The 17548-nt window shown below is 38.2% G+C and overlaps 1 protein-coding gene and 2 pseudogenes across 1 annotated transcript in view; 1 reads left to right on the top strand and 2 right to left on the bottom strand.

Annotated features, from left to right (window-relative positions):
* The window catches only part of Hnmt (histamine N-methyltransferase), a 58949-nt gene extending 47644 nt beyond the window's left edge, over nt 1-11305 (bottom strand). The window contains exon 1 of the mRNA XM_004626386.2: nt 11204-11305. The gene's annotated coding sequence lies outside the window, so the exon portion shown is untranslated. The remainder of the gene's footprint in view (nt 1-11203) is intronic.
* On the bottom strand, nt 8382-9443 carry LOC101566089 (annotated as a pseudogene).
* A 4445-nt stretch (nt 11306-15750) lies between the features above and the next one.
* On the top strand, nt 15751-16805 carry LOC101570201 (annotated as a pseudogene).
* Nucleotides 16806-17548: the final 743 nt, after the last annotated feature.

The following is a 17548-nucleotide window of genomic DNA, read 5'->3' as shown; positions in this document are numbered from 1 at the left end:
AGAAGAAGAGAAAAGGAAAGAAGAAAGAAAGAAAGAAAGAAAGAAAGAAAGAAAGAAAGAAAGAAAGAAAGAAAGAAAGAAAGAAAGAGAAAGTCAAAATATTTAGGACCCATTTTATTATATGCAGCACTCTTCAGATATCTGGCATTTAATCTTCCAAATTCTACTTCTATTGATGTGATTGCTTATCCTTCTATATGCCATCTTCTAATGCCATAAAATCTACCAATTAAATAATAAATAAGTACATAGATAGATGGTAAAAGCCAAATTGTTCAATCTCTTACTTAAGCAATTCAAAGAACCCTATTTTCTTGGTGCAAATGGAGGAGAAAAACATTGTAAGCAAATTAATTTGTTTTTGTTTGATGACTTATCTAAAATTTCATGGATAGTTAGGGCCAGTTTTGGTCTCAAAGAGAAGTTTGAAATTATATCATTCAGAATTGTAGGCTTGGATAGGACTGGTATTTTCGGATGGCTATGATAGACTTCAGAATTCTAACTTTCTACAAGATATTTGGTTATGTTTTCTAAGTGTAGCTATAAATTGAGAAAAATTCTAAATGCAGTGTAAGTTTAGCCTCATGTGATGGTGTAAAATGTAAATGTAAAATGTAAACTGTTCTATACGTTTGTGCTGTGTTTGTTTCTATTCATAAAGATGTGAAATAAGGTAACCTACATGATCTTCAAGGTTCTTTAAAATTCTTAACTAAATGTCTTCAAACTTTAATAAAGAGAAATTATTATGGTCTTATAGATTAAAAGTAAATGTGTATATATTCATAGCTAGTACAGCCACTATATCCAAATACTGCCAATAAACTATAAATAATAATTTAAAGGTAGTTTCTTCATAATTAGTACTTGGACTTTATATAAAATATTGCTCAACAAATTTTATTGATGTGGCTTCCTTAAGTTCTTGCAGCTGAAAATAATGTCAATAACTTATTTTAATGACATAATTGATTACTATTATTATTACTATTATTATTATTGTTATTATTATTATTATTTGTTACAAGGTCTTACTACACAGCTCGAGCTTGTAGTAAATTGTTTCTTTTTTATGTATTTGGTACAAGGTCTCACTATACAGCTCAGACTCATAGTGACCCTCCTGTTTTCCTGTTTTCAGCCTCCCTAGTGCGGGGATTACAGGATTGTGCCATCAGGCTGATCTCATTGGTCAACTCTGAATGCCCAGGGGTGGGGCTGGCATGGCGTGTGGGGCTAGGAATCTAACCCTGGGCCCTGCATTTGCCTAAACAGGTGCTTAGTCTGCTGATCTATCTCACCAGCCCGGCATAATTGTTTCAATTACCTATATTAAGGTAAGATTTTTTCATGGTTTTTCTTAAATTTACTTAAAACAGAAAAAAGGCCTAAAACTCAATTAGGAATAAACAAAATCAATTAATAGAGGAGAAATATTTTGGTGTTAATTGTGAAAGAGAGTAGGTGGGTTGACAAATGATGTTAAAAGGTATACAAGAGTGGATATTGCTAGAAACAGTCTATAAATATAAATCTGTCATGAAGTCAACTAAGGGTAGGAATAAGAAATAAGGATAAAGAACAAAAAGGATAGGAATAACAAAAATGAGACTAAATTAATAATATTCTAGAATAAATTTCCTGTTATAACAAAAATTTTTAAAATCACCTGGAAAGGTCTAGATCTTATAAAAATAAAGTTTGGTAAATGTATAGATCCTGGAAAATTAGCAGACATTTGACAGTTATCCAAAAATTAAATTTGATAAAAATTTATCAAACACAATTTGCTTAAGAACTCATGTGACAGTCCATGTAACCTTTTAAGGACTTCTTTAAGTAGTTTTAAGGATGAATAGGGGCTCTGATGAGGGACCCATTTAACTAAGGAGAATATTTATAAATAGAGGGAAATGGGAAAAGCAAACTTCCATGGGACTTGGAGGTGGGCGCATGTGGCCAAGAACGTGCTGCAGTAGAGGGTTCCTCTAACATGGATACTTTGCATGTACATGACCCAGGATGGAGAAGGCTAAGCATACCTATGATCCTTCATTTAAAAAAATCATATTTTGCAATTAAAACCCCAAAATATGTCCACAAGACCACACTCATATCAAGATATAGAATATTTCCAGTCTCCTAGAAGACTTACTCATGCCTTTAATAAATAGTACTACTCCAGCCCCTCAGATAATCACCATTCTGACTATTCTTATAGATTAATTTTGCCTGCTCTCCAGTTTCATATCAAAAGGCTAGTGCAAAACAATGACATTAATTAAACTCCAATGATAAAAATATATATAATTTGGTCCAGAAGAAATTTTTAATACTTGAACTCATTGTGATAAAGATCTTTGAAGAGCTGAAAGTACAAACAGAAAGCAAGAAGAAACCCAAGACCAGATGCTCCTTCTTCTACTTGTAAACACAAGGGTGGAACATAGTTTTACCCAAGCTACAAGTCTGTGATACCTAGGTAGGAGCTAGATCAGGGGATGAGCACAGCTCTTTTGAAAATGGGGCCTCAAGCAGGAGGAAATGGGCAGCAGTACCAGGCATCTGATCACGTTCTATCATTTTGTCTTTTTCAGTTTTGTTGCGAAAGCTACCTGGAAGCCAGTTGTTAAGAAAACCTAGATTGTGTAATTTATAAGATTCAACCTCTTAAAGTACAGAGCAGAACAGGAAAAGAGCCAGAAGTGGATCTAGGAGCAATAGGCAACAACCAGAGCAAGTGCCTACTGCATTAATTTGTACTGAAATATGTTGTCAAAGGAAAAGTATCAAGCAAATGTCTAGAACATAGTTTTTCAATGAATGCCAATCATAATGAAATAGTGTAGATAAAATATGGCTATTATGAGCCATGATCATTGACTCTGTACAGTCATTAAGAAGATTTGTTTTATGGGTAGGGTGTGGAGATGGAAATTACTTTGCAGGATTCCTTCCAGGTTTTGCTAACCCTAAGCAAATGACTTCCAGAGGTCACCTGTGATTCCTTTGTCATTTTCAGAGTTTGCCATAAGCAGGGCCTTCTGACCCCTTTCTCCTAATATAACAAGAAGTTAGAGGCTGGGTTTGTAGATGACCAATAGATAACTGAAAGCAGTGTATGTCCTGGCCTCTTTGCTTTCCTTTTATATCTATTTCCTTTATTCCCTTAAAACTTTAGGTCAGTGGTATTCTCAACTCTGCATGCAAGAATGTTAGTCACTAAAGGGAGATATATAGATATATTTCCCCTAAATGTACCTAACCTATCTCATCACCTTTCAAGACTTAGCAAACCAAGGTAAGAATGACCAGGATGTTTTCATGATTTGAAGGAATATTCAATTGCCAGCTTTTACCAACACTCTATTTCAGACCCCTGAAGCAGCATCTAGATGACTCTGATCATTTCCCTAGACATCCCAAGACATCAGCATTCAGTGATATACCCTCCCCCACACACACATGGAAGAAGCAACTGCAGACAGAACCAAGGCAGCCCCCTCCTACAAGCAAGAGCTATCACCTCATGGGAACCAGACTGCCTTTTTAGGCCATAGAAGCACCTCACAAAAACAATTCTGAAATAAAAGTCAAGCAGGCCAAGCTTGACCCACATTATCTACCCTGCCAGCTATGCAAACTACCTCCCTCAAACTAAGTAAAGCCTCAACATTTACCCTTGTCTCACTGTTATTTAAAGCCTCAACTTCTGTGAACCCTGGAAGAAACATCTTGATACTCTTCCTTTGTACTTTCCAGCTAATTAAAGCTTTGTCCTAATTTCACCCTTGCTGGGCTCCTTAATTGTCCTTCTGGAACAAGTGGCCAACCCTGGTCTGTTTGGGTTCCCAGAGTTCAAGCTTTCACCATAAAACTCCCACGCATTCAGGTAGTCAACATCAGTAGAGGAGTGTGGGAGCCCTTTTCTACTTCTTGCTACACTCTTCTTTCTTCTGTGTAGCTTTGAGCAGGTCCTCAGTTGAGCTAAGTTTCAGTTGTTTCATATGTAGAGGATGGCACACCATTATTTCACTTCCAATTCTAATATTCTAAGATTATTCGAATTTAAGCCTTTTAAACAGAGAGGTGGCTTAGGTTAGACATAAGAGGCTATCTTGGTGCACTGGGCACTCATTCTCTTCAGTATTACGCCTTTTCTAAAACAAATTCAAATCTATTTTTCAATTTTAGGCAAAGATTACACCATCATGAGACATTAGCCATTTGGAAAACATAAGGGGATCATAATAATTACCCATATGCTCAGAGATAGCAGAAAATAATTAAAGTCTGTTTATCAATATGGCTAATTAAAAGCAAAAGGCATATGTATTAAGGTTTATTTTATTATCTCCTATATAGGACTTTATGAGTTATCTTTAAATATAGCCGAAGAGCCCCTTATTCAGGGTATTCTATTGTCACACAGTACAAGTGGAGATATCAGTGGGTTCAAATACCTAGAAGCTGACCTCCTGCAAATACAGCTGCTGTTACATTTCACTGTATGCATATTATGCCACCAGATGAATTTATAGTAAGTAAGTATGTAGTTACAGGAAAAGGCATCGTACACATAAGTGTGCATTCGATGCTTTTCTGTTCTATGGATCCAGATTAACATTTCCACTGGGAGAGGTCTAGTAACATGACTAGGAACAAGATGTATGGGATTAATTCCATGACTTGAAAATTTCCTTCTTGGCAATTCTGAATTGAACTGTGTGCTATCTTGTCTCCTGAGTTCTCCATCTCTACAAAATATTGGAAAAGAAAAAAAATAACATACCTCCTGCAAAGTGTATTCTGTTTTATAGTCTGTTTTATACTTGGATGCCAAATGTAATGTTTGTTGGGATTTGAGTTGGTTGAAACTTTCACAGTATGTGGCTTTTTGCTTCTCAGATAAACAGAGAAGCTCCCAAGATTTTGGTAATATTGCTGCTAGAATCAGTTTTCTAAGGTTCCCTTTTTATCAACTTTTTATCTCCAATCAGGAAAGGAAATGAAGGCATATTAGAATTTAATTTGTTTTGCGAGTTCATATTGTTTAATTTGGATTTAAAATACTGACTGTAATCTTGTAGTGAGAGGAAATATCTGAAACTTTTTAATAGCTATATCGAAAGAAATTTGTGCAACAAAAATGGGGAACAAAAGTAGATTTTAATGATATTCAAGCAAATAATTTCGGAAAACCCCAAGGAATAAGCCAAACTGACATAAAAGCTCAAATTGGAATTAGAATTCAAAGCAAGGTCTCTGTGAACACAGCGCTCTGTACCTCACTGCCCCATGTAGACAGAGGAAGAATAAATGAGCTCCTGCTTTTGAGAAACTTAATTAAAAGTTATATAAAACCTGGAATTCTCTTGAAAGAATTTGTACTTACTTTAATAAAAGCTGTTTCTCATGGAGAAGCAGTTCTAATTTTATAGCAGGGTTGCAATTCTGTGCTGAAAATGGTCTTTCTATGAGAGCTGGTTCATTTTTTACAAGCACAATATATCCTCCCCACCTCCAGAACTCTTTGGCATCTTGACAGGAGAGCATGTGCCAAAACAATGATGGGAATGCTCGGAAGACAATAGAATTTCTTCGGACTTTATTACTGGGAGCTACAGTCTGCCAACAATGGAAAACACAGCCAGTGCTGAGGTAAGAGAGAAACTACACGTGCCGTTCAGATGGAAAGCTTCATTTCTAATCTTTAAATTTTATCAGGGACACATCCGTGGTTTGCAGGGTTAAGGGCTGGGGTGGAGATTTGGACAGCCAGAGGCAGCAAGGGGAAGTGCAGCTAGTTTCGTGTTGGTTGGTTTACATTTATTCTTTTCACATGGTTTACCAAAGTCGCTGCGATAGGCAGCCAAGTCTTGATCGGGTTGTGCAATTGAACACCAACTCCAGAATACCAGTATCCCACTGGAAATCGAAACCAATATATGTTCCCTTATATGACAGAGAATGATAACTGGAAATATTACCTTTATTTATTCTGTATTATTCAAAAAGGCTAACAAGGAAAGCATCAAGCTATGTCATTAATCAAACATAGTTTAAGAGAGATGGGTCCCTACACTTCCTTAGAAATTCCCTAAAGAACTTGGATTTCACTATGGTTTGCTCTTTGTGGTGCACTCAGTATTTTTCAATATATTTCCAAGTATAAATAAACCTTCATAATGAGTTACATCCAAACTTTTAGTTTTTATTTTGAGTCAGGATCTCCCTAAATCTCTGAATTGTACAGGTTGGCCTCAAATTTGTAATTTTCCTACCTCAGTTTCTCAGAGTACTGGGGTTACAGATCCACACCCCTAAGCTTTAACTTATACCTTTTCCTTCAAAGCATTTATTAAAATGGTTTTCGTTATGCTGAAGTACTACAGGCACAAGGAACTGTGTCTAGCGATGTGTGTGTCTATGTGTATCTCCAGTTCATGACAGAAAATGTAGATTAGGTCAAAGTTTGTCCAGATTATATGTGTAACCAGGGCCTGGAGAACCAATGTAGGTCATATTTCTCTTACTTCCTTAGTTATGTCATCCTGCATAAATACCTTATTTCTACTGAAATTAAGTTCTCATTTCTATAAAATAGAAATCATATTCTTTGTCAGTCTCATATGATATGTGAAGTTCAAATGATATAATAAGTAATTTTGAATCCTTAAATTCTATATATGCAACATGAAATTTTTCTTGCTGTCAACATGAGGTATTTAGTCGGTGGGTTTGTTTCCTCAGTATAAATGAATTCAACTAGGTTATTCAGAAGAATAAGAAGCTGATTCTTGTTATGGGAGGATGAACCATCTTATACCATGGCTCTATCTTTAAATGTTGAGTTGACACTGAAATTTTAATAACTTTAAACCTTGAGGGCTTATAGGCTTTAAAGGGCTTACTTGCTGGAGACTTGTTACATGTAGTGAGATCAAGTACTCATAAAAATGATCCTAGGGTGATTAACTCATATTTCTATGTATATAAATTTGTATATTCATAATTTAGTAAAAACATCTGTTGTCTATAAATCAATGATGGATTTAAAATATTTTTTACATTTATATATTTTATCCCTATGTTTTATACCCATTATTATACTAAAAATTAGTTAAGTCCATAATTTGACAATACTGGAAGCGAGCAGTTCTGTCAGTAGTAGATGGTAGATGGGAATTAAAATTAGGATAGAATTACTGCTCTGCTTTCTTATGCACTTTCAGTGTACAACGTATGATTCTCTGCTTATGGGTGGTGGGTTGGCCTGAGGTGTCCGAGCTCTGAATATGGGCTTGAAGAGCTTGATCTCCTGCTGTAATTGTTGAGAAGCCTCTGAATGTATCTGAGAAAATCTGTAACAACAGGAAGAGGCAAAGATTAATTGGGTAATAACAATTAAGGAAACGAGAGAAAGTGAGAAACAACTCAGAAGTTCCTGACTTGAGAAACTGAAAGAAAGGCATTGAAAATAGGAAACAAGCACATGCTCGCAGGCTTCATTTGAAATTCTGGGATATGTAAAAATTTTCTAAAAGAGGAAGTTTGAGTATATAACATCCTCTTTTTTTTTAATCAAGTCAACCAATTTGTCTTATTTTTCCTGATTATATAAGAAATATATAATCATAATCTGTTTTAAAAGTTGAACAAAGCAAAGCACAAGATCTCTCCTCTCCTTCGATCCTTCTCTCTCTCTGTCCCTCTCTCCTTTCTCCACTGCCACCTGGTGGCTCCTAACACTATTTCTACTGAAGGAAAATCCTATTGATTTGATTCTGTAGAGCTAAGAAGGCTGACAGCGGCCCAAGACGCTAGACATAGCAGTTTTTGGAACACGAGTACTGAAGACCATGCCATAATTAGCTCATAAATAACCTCTAGAAACAAATGCCTTGATCTTGATGATTTCTTATGAAGTTCTCAGCAAATACTGGAATCTAGTAAGACTTCTGCTGGAGGGAGATGAAAATTCAAATTGCAAAGCTCGTCACATATGCGTGAATTACTCTTCTCTGTCTTCTTCTCCCTCAACAACCCTTGTGTCTGTTCTAGCTGAGTGTTATGCTGCCGCAACTATTGCTCTAAGTCACTGAGTAAGACCAGGAGAGCACAATAATTAAGGAAAAAGGAAGTGACAGGTGGACAGACAGAGTTACAGTGAGAAAGAAAAGAAAAATTAATAACCAGAAACACTTCAGTATAAGGGAATAACAACATTTTTGTGAAGCAACAGCCTGCTGTGGATATATAACTGCTATTTGAGAATGAATCTTTCTTCTAGTTGACACCATACCATGTATAACTTTTTATAATTTCCCCAAACACTAGGACACTTTAAAGATTTCTTTCTTTCTTTCTTTCTGTATTTAGATTGTATCAGATGAGCCACCCAAGTAGACACTGCCGTGCTGCAGGGGCCTGTGTAGGTGCCAACCTTCAGCTTGCCAGCTTTAGTGTCCACTTGCCATAGTACCATGTCTTCTCCAAAGAGGAGTGGTTTCCATGCATCCACTAAGATCAAGTCAAAATAGGACTGCCACAGCTTATGGGCGCTCCTGGGCTTGGGGCCATGTGGGAAGTCAAACAGATAAGTCATAATTCTATCTGTATACTTGTAGTTGCTGTTGGGAGTAAGAAATACTTTGCTTACTTCCTTCATCCTGCTCAGAAGCAAAGGCAGTTTTCCATATCTGACTACATATTTCTCAAGATTTTCAAGTGTCTTTTCCTTAAGGGAGCCCTTGTAATGGGCCCAGTCAACAGCATCTCTTACATCCTGGAACATACTCTGGTAGGACATGAACAGGTCCCCATCTTTAAATCCTGTCTCACAGCTGGTATATCTAGGTCAACTAGTAAAAAAAAAAATCTACCAGGCAGGCCAGCAGGTAGGTCTCTAGAAGATTAAATAATGTGTTCAGAGTATAAAATCTTTCAGTGCCATCTCACTGGATAAATTTGTTTGGATACTACTCTCTAGTTTCTGGCTCTCTTATGAAGTCAAATCCATGTGCACAGACCAAGAGGTTGCCATAAGCATCAACTCTCAAGAGATTTCCATACAGTGTGTCAAAGACAAGTCCTCTGGTAGGAAACATAGAATCATGCGTGAAGTTAAGCAGTTCCTGGGGATACCCAATAGAAACAAGTCTCTCCATAGTCAGCTCAAAGCCAAGCGTCTCATACTATGGGGATTTGTACACAGCAAGAATATAATCCATATAAAAACCAAAACACCTTATTTTTTCCATGGTTAAACTTAGGTTCACAAACACCTGATGATGGGCTTCTCGCCGATGCATTTTTAGGGCATGCTAATCCATATTTGCAGGCATTTCTGCTGCATTCTGTAACTGATCACTCCAGGAGGTGGTCATTTTAATTGTCTGCAGAATTCCATCCTGCTGCTCAGCAGCAACCCCAGCATGCAACTGGCAAAGAGGCAAAGAGGGTTCTGTACGTGTCCTCCCCCTTCTCCAGGGGACCTCAGTGCATACAGATACATCTTAATAATCTTGATTGAACTCATATGGAGTTTCTGAACAGACAAATGCTTTCACTTCTAGAGGTCATTTCTTGCTGAGCTTTTTTTTTCTATTAGTTAGGAAAATGATGCTACTGGGATCTAGCTCTTGCCAATCTACAAATAATTATTAAAGAAAGGTATTTACTTTTAGAGTTGCAAAGGATTGCAAAGATCACTGAAAATTGGGATCTCCAGTCAGTTTTTCCTCAAGTGTCTGAGAGACCCCCTAAGAGGATGCCAAGAGCAAATCCAGCAGGGCTGGCAAGGTAACTCCGCAGACTAAGCACCTGCATAAGCAAGCGCAGGGACTCGATCCCTGGTATGGCATGCCACACTGGCCCCACCCCTCGGTGCACTGAGCTCCCCACCAAGTCCAGGCTTGGTGGCTCACTCCTGCAATCCCAGAACTGGGGAGGCTAGAAACAGGAGGAGCACTATGCATTTGAGCTGGGTAGTAAGACCCTGTACCAAATACATTAAAAAAAAAAAAAAAAAAAAAAGAGCAAAACCATCGGTGATAGGTAGACAGCAAAAGAGGTGCTATGAAAGGTATCAGAAAGGCAAAACATCTGTAGGGGAGTCCAAGCTCCACTGAGTTCAGAACTGAAGTCATTTAAGAAAGTTCCTGAACTGACACTCATTTATCCCAATCACACCTTTGATTCTTAGCCAAGACTAAAGTTAAATTACATCCCACTAGGTATGAAAGGAAGCCAGTCAAGAGTTCAATGTCCACAGCCTCTGTCTAATCTTTCTACTGAGTGCTGGCATGCGGCCTGCAAATATAAACAAATCTTTGCAAACAGAATTTTACATAAGACTAGTAGAATCTTATTTTAGGACACAATTGTTCTGTTGGGGACAAAGAACAGATTCTCCTGTCTCCTATGATTCTCCAAGGTTGATTCTATTAAATGGAAATTTCCACAGCTTTATTCAGGCCTCTTGTGTTGATGAAAATTCTGCCTCGCCAGCAGCAGAGCTATAATTGTCTCTTCTTGTTCCTGAACTCAGCACTCGGTGGTTTGTTCATTAATGCTGCACCCCATGAGCTTAGCATTTCCACACTGCAGGCTGCTCAACAAGACCTCAGTGCACAGGGTATTGCCATTCCTCTTTTGCACTTCTAATTATAATTTTGCTCATTTCTCATTTGGCACATTTATATTGAACTTTAGTACGACGAGCCACTTTATTAGGTGCTGTGAAGGACGGAACCGGTGCTCAAGGCACCAAGAGTTGCCAGCTAGCGAGACCGCTCGGAAGAATGCAGAACACGTGGGCACCACCTTGGGTTAGAAAGACAAACCCCAGATTATTTCTCTTTATCTTAAGCCTTGTATTTTTACTATCAATGAAAGTTTATGTTTTTCTTAATCATTTTAGTTGCGAAATAGATTTAAGAAACATTTGGTAATGTTAAGATTCTGTGGCTGGTGATTAATCCTTGTAATAACCTTATAAAGAAAATAACATTACCTTCCCATTATTTATATAACCTATATTTCCCAAGGCTTCATGACACTTCACAAATAAAATGAAATAATAGCTATAATCTGCATTTTGCTTGCTCTTGCCCACACAAACCAACAAAGAAATTGCATTTCTATGCAAACAAGCATATCCTAAGTTTCAAACCATGCTAAGGGGCTCAAGACTTACCACTCCAGGTAGGCCCAGAACACTCTGCCAACAAAACCTGCACAATAGCTGTGATCACTGCTCTCCAAAGATGAGAAAATCTGGGCTCTGAGTTAGTGAGTCATACGAAGGCACAGCCTTATAAGAGGCAGACTGAACAGCACTGTGGACTCTGACCTAACTTTTGATACAACTTTTTTCATAACAATACAAATTAGTTACCTTTTGCAGATAAAGTGGAATTGCAGATAAGCTGGATTTGCAGTAACTGGGTGTTAGGCGAGGAGAGAAGTTCAGGGAAGGCTCAAGGGCTGAAAGAAACCTATCAAAGGGCAGTAGTTTCTGGGAACAATAACTACAAGGTTACCCTGAAGAGTAGACAGTACCAGGCACACGTATCACTGTCTATGATGACTAGATGATCAAATGTGCTTCACCTTGGTTATTAGACTACAGCAAAATTCCAGACATTAGCCAGTTGTCTGCTCTATGCTAAGTACATGTATCATTGTTTAGTGGTTTTCATCTATTCATACAATCTTCTCCTCGGAGTCTGTAAGGTTCTTTTGGATAGAGAAGACATCTTCCTTCTTGTGCGCTAGTATTGCCTTTGGAATAATAAAGGACAAGTAGATTTTGTTGTCTCAAATTTTGAAGGGAATGGAAATTCAACAATAATTATCCAAATGGATCTCCCACAAATGGGATCAATATCCTCTTAAGATGAAAATTTCATGTACTTTATTAAGATAAGAAATTTTATACTCATTGGTATGTTAATGTACCTAAGGAGAATCATAGAAAGAAAAACATTCTCTCAGGCTTTCACAGAAGGCAAATTGGTCAAGCAATGGCCGTGACTCATTCACATGGCTGATGCTGACAAAGGATCTAGAAGGTGCTATCCATGGTTGCAGGGTAAATCCTGAGGGGATTTAACTGACCTTGTCAGATACCAAAGTTACATATTTTGTTATATGGGTCTTGCTTTAACTTGGTCTTAACCATCCAGCAGAAAAGTATAACCATGAGGTATAAAAAGTAAAGCAATATTAATATGCTGAGCTATAAAAGGCTCAAGTCAGCAACTTCTGAAAATTGCCAGTTGTGCTGATAACTCACTACTATTTGGAGTATTTGGACTATATTGGGTTATTTTGCTGAACTTAAATGCCTACAATCTTTGGACTGGCTTCAAGTATGAAAAGGTCCTTTAAAGACTTCTCTAAGTGCAGCTTCTCTAACTGCAATGGAACACCCATCTGTAGCAGAACAAAAAAAAGGGGGATTTGTTTGGAGCCACAAACTAGGAAATTGATCAATTGTGTGTAGGTGGGGGTAGGCCTCAGTACCTGGAGCAAACAAGCTACCTCAGTCCTCAGATAAACATCCTTTCTGGTTAAAGTCAGCTATTAGTTGCTAGACAACCTTGTATCACGTGTTACTAACATTGCGAAAGTATAAATAAAGGACTGTTTTGTTGAAAAGAAAAAAAAATAAAAGAAAAAAGTATATATGTATATACAAGATAGTTAGGATAGATATACAGCTACTTTCTCTTAGTTCATTGAGAAGAGAGGTTTATACAAATATTGCTTAGACAATACCTCTGAATAACTACTATGAAGACAACAATATGCAGTTTATTAATTATTGTAGCTGTCCTACTAACCTGTTTTGAAATTGTTTCATTGCTGTTTTATCTTTTTTCTCATTAAAATGAATAAAAAATAAATAAATATTCAAAACATCTGAAAAAGTAAAACTATCAGGGGATGCATTTTGCATTTTATTTTTATTGCCCCCACCCCGGAGTTAAGTCAAATTCTAGCCTCGTGGAATAGAGAAAGTGCTCCTCTATTTCAGTGAAAATATCACTTCTGAGGAATCCAGGACCTCAGAAAAGTGGGCATTTCACTCTTTCTGAGGCAGTGCATATTCCATCTCCCTTCCTTTGGACATGTGCTGAGCCATCTATTATCTCTGCTGATACCCTCATCTGCTCCCTCTTGGCTTCCGTCTCATCCTCAGGCAAGAGGTGCAAATTGCACAGGCATCCCACTGAACCATTCATTCTAGCCCAGACATTTCCATGAGATTCAGGTACCCGTGGAGAACTCTGCTTCTCTTTACCAACCAAAATGATGTGGCATGAGGGCACATGCCACACACCATTTGCAGGAACTATTTCTTATGATCAGTAATTTTAAACCAGTGTACCTCCTCCAGCTCTTAAATGCACCATTCTAAGATGCTGCTCACTGAGCCCATCTCCTTCATCAACCATGCTTTGCACCTGCCTCAGGCCTGCAGGGCACCTGCTGTTTACCAACAGGCTACTCCTCCCGTGTCCAAGGTATTATTAGAAACAAAGGAGTCCAGTGAGAATCCAAAATGTTTTAGTTCCTAGGTTGGCAAAAATGGATGCTAAAATTAATTGAAAGTTTGCTCAGTGAACGCTCTGCTCATAATTAAAAATAAAAATAAAAACCTGCAGTAACTGAAAATGTTCTGCATAACTCGAAAGAGTGATTTTTGTAAATGTTATTCACCTAATTCTTGTGGAGATTATATGACCAATACATTTTATATAATTCTCATAATATTTTGACAAATAAAGCATCTACAAAAGACTTACAGACTTAGAGACTATAGACTTATTGTGGGAAACAATTGTACAACATGATAAAGACAGCAGATACTATGTAATAGTAATTCAGCTTACTGATGTAATCTGTTGGTACACCCCACCCAATCTGTGTGAAAAATGAAATAAAGAATTATCTGGAGACAAATCTTATCAAAATTGAGGCTTTAAGACTAGATAGGGCCAGCCAGATAGCTCAGTAGACTAGCATGCCTGCTACGTAGGCCCAGGGACCGGGCTCAGTCCCCTGCACGCCATGCTGGTCCTGCCCCCAGGGCTCACTGACAGAGTGACTAAACTGGGTGTGGTGGCAGGTGCCTGTAATCCCAGCGCTTGGGAGGCTGAAAACAGGAGGATCACTACAAGTTCAACCTGTGTAGTGAGACCCTGTAGACCCTGTACTAAATACAGTAAAACAAACAAATGAACAAACAAACAAAAACTGAATAGTTGCTGTTTCTTTAAAAAGGAGGATTGACTGGTTTGATAGCTCAGCAGCATGAGAGCAAAAATTCTTAATCCTTTTGTCTTCTGCCTTGCATATATTATTAGCACACCCCTGGAAATCTGTAATGACTGGTTCTTCAGAATTTATTATACCTGGTGAATTTCATGCCCATAGTCCCATATAATTCTGATGTATTTGCTTAATTAAATTACTATAATAGACTGGGCAAACATTTACTGGTAATTTTTGATCAGCTGGGGGAGCGTAAGTCTTGAAGCAAGGGCCGCCCCAAAAGCTCTGCAGATTCAAATGCCTGCTCAGGCAGATGCAGTGGCCAGGACTCCATCCCCACCATGCAGCGCCAGCCCTGCCTCTGGCGTGCGCTGAGACTGCAATTGAGATGGCATGCTGCCTGTAATCCCAGAGCTTGGGAGGCTGAAAACAGGAGGATCACTGTGAGTCCTATCTAGTAGTGAGGCCCTGTAGGCCCTGTAAACCCTGAACTAAAATGCAAAAAATAAAAGTACATATAAAAACAGTCTTGAGGGGGCTGGGGAGATGGCTCAGTGGAGTGGGCGCTTCTCTGATAAGCGCAAGGGCCTGAGTTCAATCCCCGGTTCCACAAATAAAAAAAAAAACAAAACAAAACAGTCTTGAAGCAAAGCTTGCAAATATGCAGTTATGTTTATATAAAATGTAGTTAAATTATTACCTTCTCAGGTCCTGATCAACCAAAACTCAAGGAGGCACGTTGTTGTGGTTGACAAGCTGCATTTACAGCTTCGGTCCTTTTCCTACTCACTAACAGCCACCCACAAATAAGCAAGAAGCACACGCTCTGAGCTTGACATGTCTTTCTCATTACATATTTGAAATCTATGTTAATTGAAGAACTTTTTTTTAAGAGCTATTGCCAGTTAGCACTGGCATTGGTTGTCACCATTTGTTGGTAGAGACCTTTGTGGGGTAAACACCACAAAATGTTTACAAAGATCTTTGTGTAACCAGCATACATTTAGCAGAATTCTAACTACAGATAGTGGAAAGGGCAAGATGAGCACCCTGAGTGTGTATAAAATGTCTAGGATTTGTCAATTCAAAGTACAGCACTTGGAATTTTTACAGAAATTAACATGTAGTATTTTTTTAAAAAATCTGTATTGAGTTCATAGAAGATTGTAGGCTGTATACCAAATGTTTCCCAAATATAACCAAAAAAAAAATCAAGATTTTGGAGATACCTTGTTGAATTCCTTTGTGAATGGGCTAATTCTTTCATTGCATCCCATCCAATCTTTTGGCTAAACTATGAGACTGGAGTGTTCAAGGGAGGTAGGAATAAGGAGCAAATGGTACATGCTGTGTTCTATTTAGACAGGAAGAGAGATTTAAAGCAAAGCTCATAGCTAGGGCAAGCTGAGGAGGAGGCAGAGCTGCCCATGGCCGAGCACCTCAGGAAGAGCCAGTGAGCCAATGTGGTGCCCAGAAATCATCAGGGACCACAGAATTACCCCAGGAACTGGTGGTGGCATGTGTGTGTGGCCCATGTGCAGGAGGTGGTGCTGGAGTAGTGTGGAGTGGCAGCCAGTTCAGTTTGGTGGCATCGTGGACAAGAAGGTGTTTACCAACGAGCTGGACCAGTGGGATGAGCAGCTGAATGAGTGCAAGCAGCTGTTCTAATGTCAGGTCAAGAGCCTGTGTGAGAAGGCTAAAGAAACCCTGGCAAAAGAATCCAACATGCAAGAGGGTTGATGTCCATCTCCTGTAGAGATGTAAGTGGGCAATATCATGATCTCATGCAACTGTTTAGAATTGGTGGCAAATCACCAGATACAAATTATTTGTTTATGGGAGATTATGTTGAGAAGATATCATTCAATTGAAACAGTTACACTGCTTGTAGCTCTTATGGTTCACTGTAATGAATGTATCACTATTCTTCGAGGGAATCATGAGAGTAGACTAATTACACAAGTTTATGTTTTCTATGATGAGTGCTTAAGAAAGTATGGAAATGCAAATGTTTGGAAATATTGTATAGGTCTTTTTTTATTATCTTTCTCTTACTGCCTTGGTGGATGGGAAGATCTTCTGTCTACATGGTGGCCTCTCTCCATGCATAGATACACTGGATCACATGAGAACGCTTGATTGCCTACAAGAAGTTCCCCTTGAGGGTGAATTTGCAATGTGTGATTTGCTGTGGTCAGATCCAGACGATCGTGGTGGTTGGGGCATATCTCCTCAGGGAGCTGGTTACACCTTTGGCCAAGATATATCCAAAACATTTAATCATCCCAATGGCCTCACATTAGTGTCTACAGGTCACTAGCTGCAGATGGAGGGATATAACTGGTGCCATGACAGAAATATACTAACAATTTTCAATGCTCTAAACTATTGTTATTGTTGTGGTAACCAAGCTTGCAATCATGGAACTTGATGATATTCTAAAATACTATTTCTTGCAGTTTGATCCAGCACCTTGTAGAGGGGAGCCACAAGTCACTCATTGTACCCCAGACTAGGTCCTGTAATGAAATTTTAAACTTATACAATATTGTCATGAACCATTTATTGATCTAATGGAAATGGGAAAGGCAACAGTAACTCCAGAGCATCAGAAAATAGTTAACATTCAAAAATTTGTTTTCACACAGACAAAAAATGTGCCATATAAAAATGCAAAGCCTCTTGTCATCAACAGCTATGGCCACTTTAGAATGAACGAGTTGCATGATGAAGTGACCTTGTTGGTCAAGAAACCAGTTTGTGGCATCTTGCTATGTGTAGTTACTCTTTGCTTTCTCTGAGAGAATGCAGATAATAAGATGCAAACATCAACACCTCATGAATACAATTTAGCTTCCATTTAGCTGTAGCTTTACACAGCATGACTGTAGATAAGGTAGCAGCAAACAACCTTTGGAGCTTAATGAAGATTTTTAAAAAATAAGTACCAAGCCTCTCCTCTACTAGTGAGTTTTGAAATTGTTTTGTTTATTTTCAGGGATACTGTTTAATTTAATTGTATGATTTGTCTGCACTCAGTTTATTTCCTTCTCAAATCTCACCCCCATGGTGTTCTTTGTTATTCTCAGAACCTGGTGAGTTATTCTGAACAGAAATGTTTTCCCCTTCCTGTAAGATGATGTTACTAAACAAGAACACTGCAGTGTTTCTCATAATAAACTTGTGAACGAAGAAAAAAAAAAAAAGCAAAGCTCATCCCTTTCCCCAGGGAAATGGCGGGAAAAAAAGAAAATAGAAG

This window comes from Octodon degus, unplaced genomic scaffold, assembly GCF_000260255.1.
Source record: "Octodon degus isolate 3935 unplaced genomic scaffold, OctDeg1.0 scaffold00014, whole genome shotgun sequence".
NCBI lineage: Eukaryota > Metazoa > Chordata > Mammalia > Rodentia > Octodontidae > Octodon > Octodon degus.
Note: the sequence above shows the minus strand (reverse complement) of the source record. Positions and strands in the feature narration are given on the sequence as shown.